This window comes from Columba livia, chromosome 4 (genome assembly GCF_036013475.1).
Source record: "Columba livia isolate bColLiv1 breed racing homer chromosome 4, bColLiv1.pat.W.v2, whole genome shotgun sequence".
NCBI classification, from domain to species: domain Eukaryota; kingdom Metazoa; phylum Chordata; class Aves; order Columbiformes; family Columbidae; genus Columba; species Columba livia.
In genome coordinates this window covers 34283681-34299094 of record NC_088605.1, presented here as the reverse complement: position 1 = coordinate 34299094, position 15414 = coordinate 34283681, and the positions used below count along the sequence as shown (strand labels likewise).

Here is a 15414-nt window from a genome sequence, read left to right as displayed (position 1 = left end):
TAATGGATTTAGCTCCCTCCATAGCAGCCCATGTGCTGCTTTGTTTTGGATTTGTGACTAAAACACTGTTGGTAGCACACCAGCCTTTTGGCTATTGGTAGCAGTGCTTGCACAGCATCAAGGCTTTCCCTTTTTCTCACGCTGTCTCCTCCAGTGAGCAGGCTGGTGAGGGTGGGCACAAGAAGCTGGGAGCGGACACAGCCAGGACAGCTGACCAAAACTGGCCAAAGGGTTATTCCATACCATATAATGGTCAGCAATAAAAATTGGCGGTGGGGTTGTCTTCCAAGGTAGCCATTGTAGCTGTTGCTCAGAGACTGGCGAGGCAACAGTCTGCTTGTGGGAGGTGGTGACTGATTGCCTTTGCACCCTTTTGTATTTTTCACTTATTAAACACCTTCATCTCAAACCAAGAGTTTTATCACTTTTGCTCTTCCTATTTTCTTTCCAGTCCAGCCTGGGAGAGAGTGAGCGAGCAGCTGTGATGACTTAGCTGCTCACCATAGCCAACCCATCACATCCAACCAGTTTGCTTTTCATAGCAGATATCACAAAGAGACATTTCAGAGCTGATGGTCCAACTCTAGTCTTTTGCTCTGTTGGCAACACAACAATGGACTGAAATGGCACCTCAAAGACAAGGAGGTCTTTAAATACACCCAAAGGAAAAGCAAGGTAGAAAGAAGCAGTGAAGAATTACAGTAACTGATGGCAATCAAGATGGCAGTTATTTCCCTGCGGAAAGGAGACTGTAGGAGGTGCAGCGGAGCCTGCTGTTCCCAGCCTGGAATAAGCAGTGCAAAAAGGAATCTATTTCCAGAGGCAAGCACAGAAGAAACCTCTCTGGGAACCCCAGTCTCTAAGCTATTTGACAGGACAGCTTCACATCACCCACAATCTTGGAGAGACTTGGGTTCTATTTGTGGGAGCAGGAAGCAGGATCTCCTCCAACCATCACCTACTGTTTTCCAGGACAACACCCAGTAATGCCCACTAGTGGAATGGGGGAACTGGCTGAAGAATCCTGGAGACTCAGTGCAAGCCCTTTGCAGGTATACCATGGCCAGAAAAATCAGAAGCTGGGTACAGCCAGGCTTCCATCTGAAAGGATTGTGAGGGTCCTTGTGTAAAGGTATCTGCTGCTGTGAAAACACTGATAGCAGTAAAAACTCCGTATTGTGGCCTAAGAATTTGAAATAAATCTGGAAAGTGCAGAAGAGGAAGAAAATTTGTGCTGAAGCAATGCAAGTTGGTGACTAATAACCACCATGTTGCTGATGCCTCCACACATTCAGACAGACTGCAATCAAAGCACTGTCCGGAGCTGTCAGTCTCATTCCTGAACAGTGCTGAAATCTCCCTGTTAGAGATGGATGGCAGAAGATGTGTACCCAGGGAGACAACTCTTGAAGCTTCAGACATGTCTCTGTCTTACTTCCTTGGTAGCAGGGGTGAACTGCTCTCTGTAACTACTCAGAATGAAGTGGGAATAAAATCAAGCAATCATGCAACATTCCCCTTAAAGACATAGGACATTTAGTGACTCGTACAATCCTTTGACGCTACAGATACCACGCTGCTCTGGACAGTGTACAAGAATCTCTAACGTGGCTGATCAGAATACGCAAAAATAATCATTCTAAGAATAATGAAAAGCTTGTCGTATTTTTAAGACTTCAGAATATCAGTGTATTGGGCACACTGAGGATGGGGAGGTGGCAGAAGATTGTCCAGCTGTGGTTTGAAAATGAAAAATCAGCTAGAAAATCCATTATCTCCCTGCCCCTTAAATCGTCTGGTTACTTCACATAGTTTCCCTTATACAGAAACACAACATGCATGCCCTGAATGCACTTAGCTGCAGGCACGGAGAGACAGGCTGCTTACAGAATGTCCATAGGAAGTTAAAATTCTATCTTCCCACAGCTAGGTTGTTCTGGATAAAGAAAATAATTCTTAACTGCCCTCAATGGCTGTCTGAAACTTCTGCTAACTCATCACCTTTCTCTTAAATTTGTCAGTTTTTCTGAGAAAAATGTAAAAAAGACAAAACAATACTAAGAAAACACAATTTCATACACATTGAAAACAAATGAGCCCTAGGTTAGAGAAAGGATTAACCTATTTTAACCAGAGATTCCATCACTTGGAGAAAGTGTCCAATTCCATTTCAAATATACTGCCTACCCTAAATGGTAAGTGGAAAACTGTCTCCCTTCCCCCTCCCAGTATATAGCTCCAGCCCACACTGTACAGGAATGGTGTAAGACTTAATGGGTTTGCAAAAATACTGCCTTATATAAACAACATATCCGAGATCTCAAACAACTGAGCACAGTAGTGAATCATTTAGGACACTGCTGGCATGTTTAAAACTAAGCATTTACTTCTGAACCGGTCCTCTGTGACCTGAACTCCTCCAGAATAAAGGCTACTGCACTGAGAAAGACCCTGGTAAAGAAACATTAGCAATTACATAGCATGAGATCTAAACTCAATTTTTGGTAACAATGGCCAACTCCAGCTGTGGGGCAGATGAAACATTCTGCAAAGAGGAGAGCAGGCATCATGCTGGGGTCCAGCAGCTAGTGTTTCTGGTGACCCAGGGGCAGAGGTAGGCAGTTAATGGAGCATGTGAGACACCCACCAAATGCCAGCCAGATGCCAAGGTTTCTAAGCTACCAGGGATTCTCCTCCACATGAAATATTTCCACCTGGCTCCTTAAACTCAGCTTCATATTGCAGGAGGAGTCCAAATGTGACACAGACTGAGAATTTCTCTATTGATCACTACTTGTGGTTTGTCTGCTGCTGTAAGGCACTGACAGCTCACTGAGGGATCAGGCTCTGCAGAGCAACTCACAGCAACAAAACAACAACAACAAAAAGAAATCAGGAAGATCCATGCTAGTACCCAAACACCTAGGATTTATAAAATCCACCTAACGAAAGAAGGCTGTACAACCGTGTGCAAATGTCCCTTCCTGAAATTAATATGGTGATGCTGCCACTTTCCATACAACAGAGCCCACAAATTCTCAGCAATTCTCCTTTCCTGCAGGCAGGAAAGTGGTATGCAATCCACCTGTCCCAATGCAGATATCCACAGTCCTTATCTACATGTGAACCAGCTACCTGTGATGGAGAGATACAGACATTTCTAATGCATTATTTTTTTGACACGTCAGAGGATGCCCATGTGGTAGAACCAAATTGTGGCATCCTGTCCAAAAACTATTATCTTTGGAAAAAGACCCCTCCCTTCTATCACAGGTGATTTTTCTGTGTCTCAAATTTCACAGATTTCAGCAGCTCACATTCACAAAATGCTCACAAATTAAACAAAATAAATGTAATTGGACAGATGCTTACTAGAGCTTGGCTAAGACTGAAATGAAATCAGACAAACAATTTTGCCAACTTGGCTATAACTGCAGTCACACCAGATGCTGGACCAATTCTCCCATCTCCCATTTATTTGTGAAATCTATGAAAGAAAAGAAACAGTCAGATTTTACCCATTCCTGATTTTTTCAGCCAATATCCTCAAAGTCGGAGACTACAAGTAAAACTGGACAATTTTCAATCTTCCATTAGAACTGTTTTCTGCTGCAAATGCTAGCCAACCAAAAACCAGTGTAGAGAGCAACATGATCACTGTTCTAGTCAATGAGGTCTTTCTGGCTGAGATGTGAATATCACTTGAGCAAATCATCATTTCAGACAGGTAATGGTATAGTAGCTCTCCTCTCTCTTCTGCTTTGGAAGCCTGAGAAATTAAGCTGAATTATTCCAAAACTGAAGAGCAAACCAAGTGGAAAGTTAAACAGGCACTTCTACTGGTTCTCTGTCTTCCCTCAAACATATGCAGAGTTATGGCTTGATTATTGTTTACAACACAAGCACAAAAGTCCTTAGCTTTAAAGCTCAGCTTGAGGTTGCACGCCTGAATGTTAGAAAATAGTTTCTCTAAGAGAAATCAAAATACTTGCTTCTGAAAGCAGAGGGAGCCAAGAAACAGCCTCACAACTCCACTGCTACAGCCACTCCCCCAAATGAAATCACGCTTCCAAAAATCATTAATTAACTTACATATTTTGATAGAAGGTTTGATTCATTTTATCATTCAGGAATTGCCTACACAAAATGTTGCCACTAACCTCTGCATATCATACAACAATTTGTTGAGTTGCTAACAGGATTAATGACTGCAGTTACTTCCATTAATCACTGACAACACTAGTTGAACCACAGGGTTATCGATCAGCTCTGCCTTTATTTAGACTCTTTAGATTTTTTTTTTTCACTAATCAGAAAGTGAGAAGTTGTGTGGTGTTTTTTTTCTTTGAAAGAGAGCAACCACTTTTGTTCTTTAAGCCATGGTGAGAATCAAGCTTATTTAGCTAAATCAAAGTCCCACACAGTAGGGGCAGTATGTCTGAGGCAAAAAAAAAATAAAAATTAAGCCAAGGACTTTGAAATCAGTATCAAAAAGCAAAACATGAATACCACATTGAAAGGCACAAACATTAAGATTCGAATTAAGGCTTAACATTATAACATGTTTTTGGGAAGCAGCAAAGCAGTGAATTTCCTGAATCATATACCACACACCCATTTACTTTGGTAGGGCCTTAAAATCGGCCCAGACGAGGCTGTTTTGTTTCAGAACCGAGCCCCGGGCACAGCTGTTAACAGCTACCAAGGATGTCTGCAGATGCGCAAGAGTTCAGGGCTACCCATGCCCCATGTCTAGCAGGAATGTGCTGCACTAGGGCTAGGAAATGCCCCTCAATGGCACTTCCCTCTAGTTCTTACGGAAATATCAGATTACTTCTCGTTTGCTTCCACACTGGCTCACAGGTTAGCTATGGAAAAAAAGTCCCAGACATCTCTATGCATCCTCTACTTAAACAAGAGTTATTCTGGATGGCTGTAGCTTTCTACACAACTTTTTATCAAGTGCTTGTAAGTAAGGAATTAAATAACTCCATGTACTAATAAGAAAAATAAGAAAGTTTCAAAAATCTGACTTACTGATAGAAATTCCTTCCTCTGCATCTCCCCTGCACACTGAAGCACACAGAAGAATGCCAGAAAGTGTGATTTCTGGGACACAAGATGCTTTGCACGGCTGTGAGGACACTACCAGTGCTAAATACCAGTAAAACCATTAGCCATATTCTGTTGCCACAAATTGAACCACTAGTGAAGAGATGAGGGCACACTTCAATTAGGTGAAGCCTAGTATGAAATGAGAGGGCGAAAAGACTCACATATCCACATACTGCTGGCTCTCCTAGTAATTTTGTTAACATTTTTCTGCTTTTCACCACTGCCTTTTACGGTTTTCCCGAATTCCACCATCAGAGGGCAGCACTACAGCCTGGTTCAGCCTCACACCAGCCTCTGAAAAAAGACCCCACACGGATTGCTTTGCTGTTTGTCAGAAAGGTTATTCCAGGATACTTCTCTGGCACTGGGCACAGGCCCAGCCGTTAGCGGCCGGGTCTACTTAGTAGGTATCTCCGGCTTCCCGACTCACCCCAGCTATGGAAGGCCATGGATCCTGGCTCCATCCCAGGCTGACCTATTCAGGGGAAAATTAATCCTACTTCAGAAGGCCAACGCTAAAATAAACCCATGCTTGTGGGAGAGCAGAGAGGTGGCCGGGAGAAGGAGCCTATGTAAATGTGTGCTTCTCTTCCCCTGCTGGAACCAGCCTCCTCCCGCCCCCACTACTAGTGCTCAAAGCTGAGCAGTGCCCAGTAGGAGAAAGTGCACAGGTTCAGAGTAGCCTTCCCTAACACCGTGTCAAGGGGGTCTCTGCTCTGGAAGTAAGGGTGTTTGACAAGTGAAGGAAAAAGGGGAAGAGAAGAAAAGAAGATTGCTCTGCTTAAGAGGTTTTTTATCTTGTTTTGTAGAGGTAAGAGGTAGAACAGTGACAAAAGTGTGTAATAAGAAGCTGCTGGGTACCAGGGACACTGCTGTCTCACAGCTTTTAATTCTTCTAGCTCCTCCTGCCTGTGGATTATTACCAGTGAACAAGAAAGCCTGCAATGTCAAAAATGCCACACAAAAATGAAGCATGACATAGATGGAAATGCATGGAAGCCACAGGAACTATTTTCAATTACATAAAGATCTATCTATTGTATTTGAACTGTTACTTCTGACCTGAGTCACTGGTCTAGTTCTAGGTACAGAAAACAGGTACCAGCCTACAGCCCCGTGGCAACCAAAAGGAAGGCAAACAATACACAAGCAGCAGATTCATGCACCTTGTGGGTGAACCCTCTGTCACTACGATCCTGAAAGTAACTTAGCTGGTCCAAGTAATTTATCCCAGTCTGACTATTTCAAGGCTGGTTTACGTCTGGATGATTGTACCCACAATCTCCATGTTACCACTAGGTGAGCATCCCCTCTCTTTGTTTTCCCATTACAGCTGTATGGAAGCTAGAGAATAGTTCTGTTTCTTCCATTACTGCATTCCACTATAAATGCAAAGAAATTAAATGGAGCAAAAGGGCAATTCTTTCTATGGTGTTCACCTGTAAGACACTTTTACAGCTTATATTCATTCACACCTACCTATAATACAACTGTACACAGTACACATTAATTTCAAGCAATATAGCAACATTTAAGAACATATTAATTAATATACTAGCTTCCTTTCTTTCTTATGACTTATAAGAAAGTATTAAAAGGTCTCTTCTCCCAAGGAATCAGAAACAGGCAGTCATTTCCTACGAATGATGAAATACAGATTGGGTTTTTCTCAAGCCAAGGTAACATACCACATAATGTCATTATTGCCTGACTTCTGTTTCTATCCCCATAATTTCTTCCCTTTCCTAACCTGTATGTCAGCACAACTGGGCAAATTTAAATCCAAAAGGAATTTCTGGAACTGGACTCAAACTGGATCTTTTCCATAGAGAGTTCTGAAGCAGTAAAATATCCCATCAAGGGATTTGACACCACTTGCTATTTTAAATCAATCTTGGACGGCTTCTTCAAATTTCCGCCTTGCCTAGTTTAAACATGAAGCTTTGAGTTGGATTCACAAGCCTTTGGCAGATGCTACATCCTATACTGAACAGGTTAGACTACGCAGAGCAGTATCTCCTAACTGTCAGACTCAGAGAGAGAAGCAGAAGCTGCTCATACCTTTGCTGTTTCTTTCAGCTGTCCATCAACTGGCCATGCAGTCACCATCACTGTCCACAAGTCTGCAGCTGACCAGATCAGGTCATACAAGAAGTAGCAGAGTCACAAACTACTGCATATAATTTTTCAGTTTGATAATGGTTTTGTCTTGTGTTTCAGCCTGGTAACGGTGCAGAAGTGGAGACATCTGTTCTTACCCACATCCTCCTCAGTGACAGGGACACAAAGGGCATGAAAATGACTTACCGACAGTCATCTATACAGGACTAACATTCTAAAATAACAGACATTCAAGTTTATTACGCAAAGTTAGCAAAAGTTAGAGAGAAAGACCAGATCACTGCAAACAAAAAGGCTCAGCAATATCACCCACAGACAGAATGAAGACCACACCTGCCAAATATTAGCCAAATTAAACTAAATACTACGCTATGAGGCTAAATATCACAGACTAACAAACCAGAATTGATCCATCAGAAGATATGTCCAACCAGAAAGTCAAGTGGACAGAGGATGTTCCAGTTATTACATTTTTTAAAGATACTTAGCCTAAGATAATTTAAGATAGAGGCCAGAGTGGAAGCGAACAGATCTGTCACACTGTTGTCAAGACAAACTACGCCAAGAATAATCAAAGAAAGGTGCTCATTAGGACATGCATATCCTCATCTTTAGCTCTGTCCCAGACATCCCTGGGTGTTCCTCTGTCATCCTCATCCAAGTACTTTTTTCCCAGCCTCCAACCCTTTAGCCCTCTCTCTGCTTTGTTCAGTTTCTGTTTCTACTGGCTTCTTTCCATTTATCCCCTCTCTGGATCTTGTTCACAAAGGAGAAGGAATTAACTCTGATATCTAAAGACTGTCTCAACCACTTTACTCTCCCCTCAGTGGTGCAGTTATTGTCTTCACCACTGGCCTCTCAGTTGCTGAGGTTCTGGCTGTTCTGCAGACCTTTCTTTCCTTCGTGCATATATGCTGGACTCGAGGATTTTTTTCTGAAATGAATACATCTCCTTGCTTATGCTTTAATGATATGGATAACTTCTGATGAAAAAAATGGTGTTCTTGGCAAAGTCCTGATTAGCTCTGCTCCAGGTAGTTTTAGAGGAAAATGGTTGATGAGGAAAACTCACTGGCATAACAAAGGGAAAAAAAAAAAGTTGCTACTAGCATACTTATAACTTAAAAAGAATCTAGGTCCCTTATTTCACTGTCCCATTTCACAGCATCAGCTGATCAGTTAAATCAGAATACCATATTTTCTGAGGCAATGGCCCCACTCCTTCATCTCCAACATGACCTGACAATAGGCTGCAGACATTATGCACACCTATTCTTAACAACTACCTATCTATTGCTTCAATGTGCGGGTATCCTGTATCCGGGATGAGGCAAGTATATGAGAAAATATGGAAAACTGTCACATGCTCAGGCATATCTGATATGATTAATCTCTCTATTAACAAAGTCACTGAGCAGAGAGGCAGCTTCTCTCGGAAAAAAAATAAGATTTTTTGCTAGCATGATCAAAGCACCTCAAATGAAATAAGCTGTATCATAAAAAAGAACTCCTTTGCCAATACAAATTGCATCTCCATAATGGATGGAAAGGTGTATGTATAATTCTGTAAGCCAGAGGTATGATTTTTTCCCACAGTCTTGATCAAGATAGCTACATTTTTAATAATGTGTGTTGTAGAGCTGGCCTTAATTTGCCATTTTCTTGCAAAATATAGAATGAGTAACACTTCAATTTATTATAAAAACATGTCTAGCATTATAACCAATGCTACTTGAATTATAATAACAATGTATTTGTAAACTATTTAAGCAGCACACGCTGTGATAAGAAATAGATGATTCAGCCACTGAGCAATATAATTTGTTAATTTCTCACTTACTTGAAAATAAGCTTGAATTTCTATTAAAATTGTTGTGGCAATAGATGCTACAAGTATGTGTAACAGCAACATCTATGCTTAATGCCTGCAATAGTTATTATTACCTTGTTTTGCTATCGCAATGAAGGTTATCTGACTGAGCACAAAGCTTTAATTCAGTTATTCTGTAATTCTGTAATTGCTGTCAGAAATGGCTTCAGTTTGTCCTATAATACATGAAAAAAACATAGCTGTCAGCAAGAAAATGATTAATTAGTTCACAGAAGAAAGACTACTCTAAAGTAAAAGCACAGAATAAGAAACTGTACAAAGTACCTGAAGTCAGAAAGAGATAATAACTTGAGCAGGAGCTAACAGTGTTCATACTGTTATTAAAATGAAAACTATTATAACCAGATATATTGTCAGAAATAGCAGATGAAAACCAAACAAACCACTTAAATAATTTCACTTAATTAAAATCTGTCAGCCTGAAACAACAGATTTTTACAAGTGTAAATACCCAAAAGAGTACAATAGCACACAGAAGCAACTTAGCAAATAACACTCAGAAGCAAAGATAACAAAAAGATTAACTTAAAATACTTTTTTGACATTCCAAAATTACTGCAACTGAAAGGATGGTAAAAATTGAACTGAATAGACCAAAGATCAAGTATTTTCATTGTCCTATTAAGACTGATATAAAAATATGTTTAGAAGAGTAAGCTTGAGCAACACAATAAAAACAAACAAACAACAACAAAACCCCCAAACACTAAAAAAAGCTATGAAATTCCCTCACAGTCACTGATTTGCACCAATGTTGTATCACTGATTCAACAGGGCAACTGCTGGTTTACAGGAACATAGGACAGAACAGGTCCCTACAACTCTAACAAGAGGAAGGCAACTGAACAATACGCAAGAGTCACCGGAGTCATGGAAAGCTGAAGACGAGAGCCATCACTCAGGGTACCGCAGGAATGATGAGAACAATGTTGCACTATGCAGAGAAGGCTAGGTGACCTACCAGACATTCTTTCAACCCAAAAGATTTTCTGAAGAAGGTCATGTTGCGAACTTCAAGTCAGAAAAAATCTGGTTTAATACTATGGGTTTTTAATAGCTTCGCTTTACTAAGTTTTGAAAGCAAATCAGACCTATTTTCTAGGTCATGAAACTTAGGAAGGCACATCTGAATTCTGCATTCACAGAACCCAATGTTTCTCCAGTCTGGAAACAAACATAAAGAAACAGTAGGCAAGCAGAAGAACAGGTGAAGAACTCATTTCCCTGGTCAGGACCTAAACCACAGCTGGAACGCTACTGCTGGAAAGTATTACCCACTAGCAGCAAGAGAAACTTTTATCGTGTATTATGGAAAGTACAGTGGGCTTCAGCCCATAACTTAGCTTTTCTCTGATCACATACCTGCCCAGATGTTGTTGATAATGTTTGCAGCTGTCATTCATTCCAAAAAATCTGGTCAGCACCACAAGAAGCAGATCTCTGGGAATGAAATGGAACATGTAGAAAAGCAAAGAACAATTTTAATTATCTCCTAGCACCTATTTCAAACCCAAAAGCAAACTACTATCTTTAGGAAGAATAAAGCAAATAATGATAGGAATAGAACATTTCAAGGTAGTAAGTAGGAAAATGAAGTTTTGAGTACCTATCAAACATAAAGACGAGGACTCTGGAAATGTAGGCTTTTCTTGAGAAGGAAAGAAAAATAAAAAACTTTCTTTGCCCTGAAGGTCACAGTTTTGGAATAGCTGTTGTAGAGCAAAATAATCTCCAGATTTCATTTTTTCATGCAACTTATGTTCCAACTACAATTTTTTAAAAAATAATTAAATATATAAGCATCAGAGATCCTCTCAGCAAGTATTTCGATCCTGGAAGCATAAAAACTGAAAAACACTGAATCCAAGAATGGATATATGCTCCACCATGTAATGGTGCCTGTTTGGCAATGACTAAAGAAATTATTTTCTGCAGAGATCTACATCAAAAGTACAACATTCCTTTCAGCTGCAATGCAGGATTTAATCTTCTGCTTTATGCTTTTTCTGAATAAGCTTTACAGGTATTATTGGAATAAATATGACCTTGACTTTTCACATTATTGCAGCAGTTTATGTTGCAAGCTTACAGTTTTGAAGAAACCTGTTAGCTATTAGCCCAATACTGACACCCTTACTTGTTTCCTTTCCAGATTCTCTTCTGTTGTCTTCAGCACATCTTGCCCATGAATAATGGTTGAGTGAGGGCACTCTTCAGTGTGGATAGATTAATTTTGTAATTACAATTAAGGACCTTGCCCTGGTCTGTCCATTTCACCTGCACCCGTCACTCAGTATCCTGCTCCCTGGAAGAGCCACTCCTTTGATGTGACCTGTAGTAACCATTGCTTTACCCCTGATCTCTGCTGCCTGCCATGTCCTTCCTCATGTCCTCTCATTTCCTTTCTCCATACCTTTAATCTCATCAGAGTGATAAAATCCCATCTAATCTCAGGCCTCTTCCTCTTGCTTTCTCTTCTCCAGCACGTATTTGATTGTAGATTCTGTTTCTTACTCTCTACTCCTATCTCACAAGTTATGAAGTCTGGTTGCCCAACACATCCCTCAGTCTGCCTTCATCTTCAATTTCCTGCTTGGCCTGTAATCAGGTTTACTTCATCCACAACCATTTAATTGTCTCCCCTTCCGGTTGTGCCATCCTCCAAACTTTTCCTCCTACTTTTCCAAGTTAACCGAAGACCTGAATGCCTTTCACTACTTCTAATGCACTTCTCTGATGTTCTCTCCCTGAACATCTTCTGCACAAATCCTCGCCAAAGGAAATGTTAATATAGTACTGCCCGCTTCCTGCAAGTCCATTCCCTGTGTCACATGTTGGCTATTTTTTCTTTCCTACTTTTACACCTCATGCTTACCCCGTTACAACGTAACTTCTGATCTGTTTAATATCCATTTTTATCCACTTCCTCAGCTTTCTTCTGAAATTTTGTCCTTCCTCCAACTCCTTGTCCTCCCATTACAGACATACTCTAATAAACAAACACACCCTGTGTTGGCTCCCACTACTATTTCCAGCACTGACACTTCCCTTCTCGATGTGCTGCTTACACTTACTGTCCAGCTTTCCTCCTCTCCAGCTGTAGGCTCCTAAGACAGAAAACACCAATACCCAGCTAAAATTACCGCCACTAATATCTGCCCAAAATAAAACTCAAACCCCACACTCCTTGATCATCTTTGCACTACCAATCCTGTTACCCATTTAGCCTCTCTGGGGCTCTCTAGTTCTGCTCCTCCTGACCACAAACAAAAGTCAATCTTACACAAGGAGAATCTACTACAACCCTAAAAATCTTTCCTGAAAAAAACCCACATATTTCTTCTTGGCATCTTGCCAATACACTGGCCACTCATCACTGTCTGTGCTGTGGGTCAGGATGGTTTGACAGATTCCTTGTGCTCCCCCTTGTGACTGCTGCCAGACCCAGACTGCTGACTTCTAAGAAAGTTTTATATTGTGCCTGGCCCAGCCTCAACACTAGGTTTCCCAGTGCCTTGGAAACGCAAATAAACAGGGGCACACACTACTTTGTATAAGTCGATCTCCTGTAGTCTTTCAAGCTGGCTATTCACACATCAAAGAACAATGCAGTCAGTCATTAATCTCTTTAGAAATGTAGATCTAGGTTATAATTTTTAGCTCAGAATTTTTAGGAACAAATTCCAGTGTCTTTATGCTGTGTCAGCAGTGGAGAGCATCCACAAACTCAGTCTAGAAAGCCAGCTAATCCTTTCCAAGCTGCAAAGATCTAAGCAAGATAAGGCTTAAAAGTTGACTTTCAATAATTCAGAAAGTGTGCGTTTTCAGAACTGTTTTAACCATTTATCTGTGAGAGTATCAGTAACTATTCTGAATATAGAACACCAAACACCAGATAACTGTATGAAAAGCCAAAGTTCCTTTAACTTTTGTTTAAATGGCATTTCCAGCTAGTGGAAATGCTCATCCTCAAGTTTGGTGGTAATGGTGGAGTCAGCAGTTAAGTTCCTTACAGGATACATTTGAATTCCTACAGTAAGTAGCATTAAAAGCCTCACTGACATACAAAAGAAAGATGCAAAGCAGGCATTTGAAGCAAAAATTGAGCAAATGAAGAATAACCCTCAGCATAGCAGATGCATGATCTGGGTCCAGCCCTCGTTTTGTTAAAACTGCTTGGAAGCTGAGCATCTCCCGGAAAGAGACATCTGGGCTCAGGGAAGGGAGGGCAGAGGCAGAAAAAGTGGCTGTTCACTTTCTAGGTGCTGCTTTCTTTAAATACTGGCAGTCTTGGGTAAACAGTATTACTGCTACAGAAGTACCTATCAAATCAAAGAGCCTGTGTGGAGTGGGATGATGATGCACAACAATACCTTCAAAAACTAACTGTAATTCTTAAGATGAAGACTTCACTCCCTCCCTGGTAGCATCCCACTGCCACTCTCCTGCCTCTCACTCACTACACACCAGTCAGCAGGGCACCAGGTGACATGAGAGTGCACACACTGACAAGACCCTATCAGTCTGGGCAGTGGGGCAGCAACGGCGAGCACCAGCATCCTGTGGGTCTGTACACAATCAGTAGTGGAAGCCCTGAGATGTCAAAGGGATATTTTCTTTCCTGTGAAGAGACACCAGACGTAGTGAGTAAAGCATGAGGAAGAAAAAGGAAAGGTCAAGGATACATATGTTAAACAATACTCCTCTCAACTCACAGCCTAATTCTAGGGATTCCCTATGCTTCCTGCTTGCACCTGCTTTCAGTCCTTGCTGAGGGAAAAGGTCTCTTTCAGGAGGATGCTCTTCCCCTTTCTTAGAAGCTGGGGAAAGGCTTCATCTGTTCAGGATGCTCAAGGTACAAAGGCTGCTCCTAGAAGTTAAAGCTGTTGTCTGCTTCCCAGAGCTGAGATTAATGAGAGGAGACCTCTACCCCAACAGACATATGTGCAGCAAAGGGTGAGAGAGATGAGGGATCAAATTTACAGTCTCATTGACTTGTGCTAACAAACACGTCAGTGAGATTTGCTGTCCTGAAGAGAATGTCTCTTCATGGAACAGCCAGCCTTTTATCACCTATATTAAGATGAATCCTATTTCCATTATCAATAACTTATTACCAAATCAAAGCAGCACCCATTACCCTGTTCATTCCTCAGTATAACACTGTCCTAGGGGCACATCTTAATGCCTTTTTAAAGCAAACTCTTAGTTATGCATCTACAACTTGCTGCATTAGCTTTCACATAACTATTCCACACAACAAAGACACCAAACAGTGAAATCATAAGCTCTTGCCTTCTTAGGGAAGTCAGCCAGAAAGAACAGGTGAAAAACAGGGAAACTAGTGAGGGAGTCATGTAATCTTCATTTGAGACTCAAACATTTCCCTGAGAACCAGACAGTGAATGAAGGCAGAGCTTCGCTGCAGCCTTGACTCTTCCTTCACATCTGGTGTGAGTCAAGCAACAAGGCTGCCCTGGCATGTGCTTCCTGGAGTCCCTTCTCCTCCCTCCTCCAGAGGGGACTGACTGCAACCCCTGCGAGGGTCTGACCTTGCAGCGTTGAAATGCGGGTACAGTGCAGGAAGGCACATTGCTGTCTCCTCTTCAGGAAAGCCAGGTCCTGGAGCTTGCCAGGGTATTTAAAGAGCTCAACACCTGCAAGTTCACACAGCATATCCAACATGAAGCAGCTCTCTTCGTCCTTGACTCATGAGAGGTCTCGCCCATCACTGGTTACCAATGCTCACGACATCGCACCACTGGGCCACCTCCCAGGCTGACCATAAACCCCCTGTGACCTTTGCTGGAGGGCACAACATCCACACCGGGGTGCCTGCCCAGGATCTGCATTTCCCTCACCCTTCCTGGTGCCAATCCATGCACACAAAGTCAAGGCTTAAAAGTCTTAAAGTCTTGCTTAAACGACTTAAAGTCTTGCTTCTTCAGGTTGGCTTCAGTCAACGAGCTGACTGGCTGCCACATCCCGGTCTCTCTGGGTGAGCTTTCAGCGCCTGGTGCCGGCCTCCGGCCTGCACGAAACAGTTAATGTTGCCTGAGGTACTCCTGCCAGCTTCCTCAGTCCCCTCCTGTGCCTCCCGGGAGCTATTAATACCGCAGGCACATGCTCTGACATAGCGTTCCCCGGCAGCGACCAGATAACTTTAATTTGCCCTTTAAACGTCCCGAGCCCAGCGTCCCTCGAGCTCCCTCCAGGAGACCATGGCGGCGCTGCCCCGCGCCCCCTGGCGGGGGCGGGCTCAGGGGGGTCCCAGCCAATGTCCGTGC

General features: G+C 42.0%; 1 long non-coding RNA gene across 1 annotated transcript in view; it reads right to left on the bottom strand.

Moving 5' to 3' along the window:
* Positions 1-15387, bottom strand: part of LOC110357251 (uncharacterized) — a 54634-nt gene extending 39247 nt beyond the window's left edge. The window contains exons 1-3 of the long non-coding RNA XR_010472235.1: positions 14680-15387; positions 10490-10567; positions 9181-9282 (exon numbers count right to left, since the gene is read on the bottom strand). This is a non-coding gene — a long non-coding RNA (uncharacterized LOC110357251). The remainder of the gene's footprint in view (positions 1-9180; positions 9283-10489; positions 10568-14679) is intronic.
* Between the last annotated feature and the right edge of the window lie 27 nt (positions 15388-15414).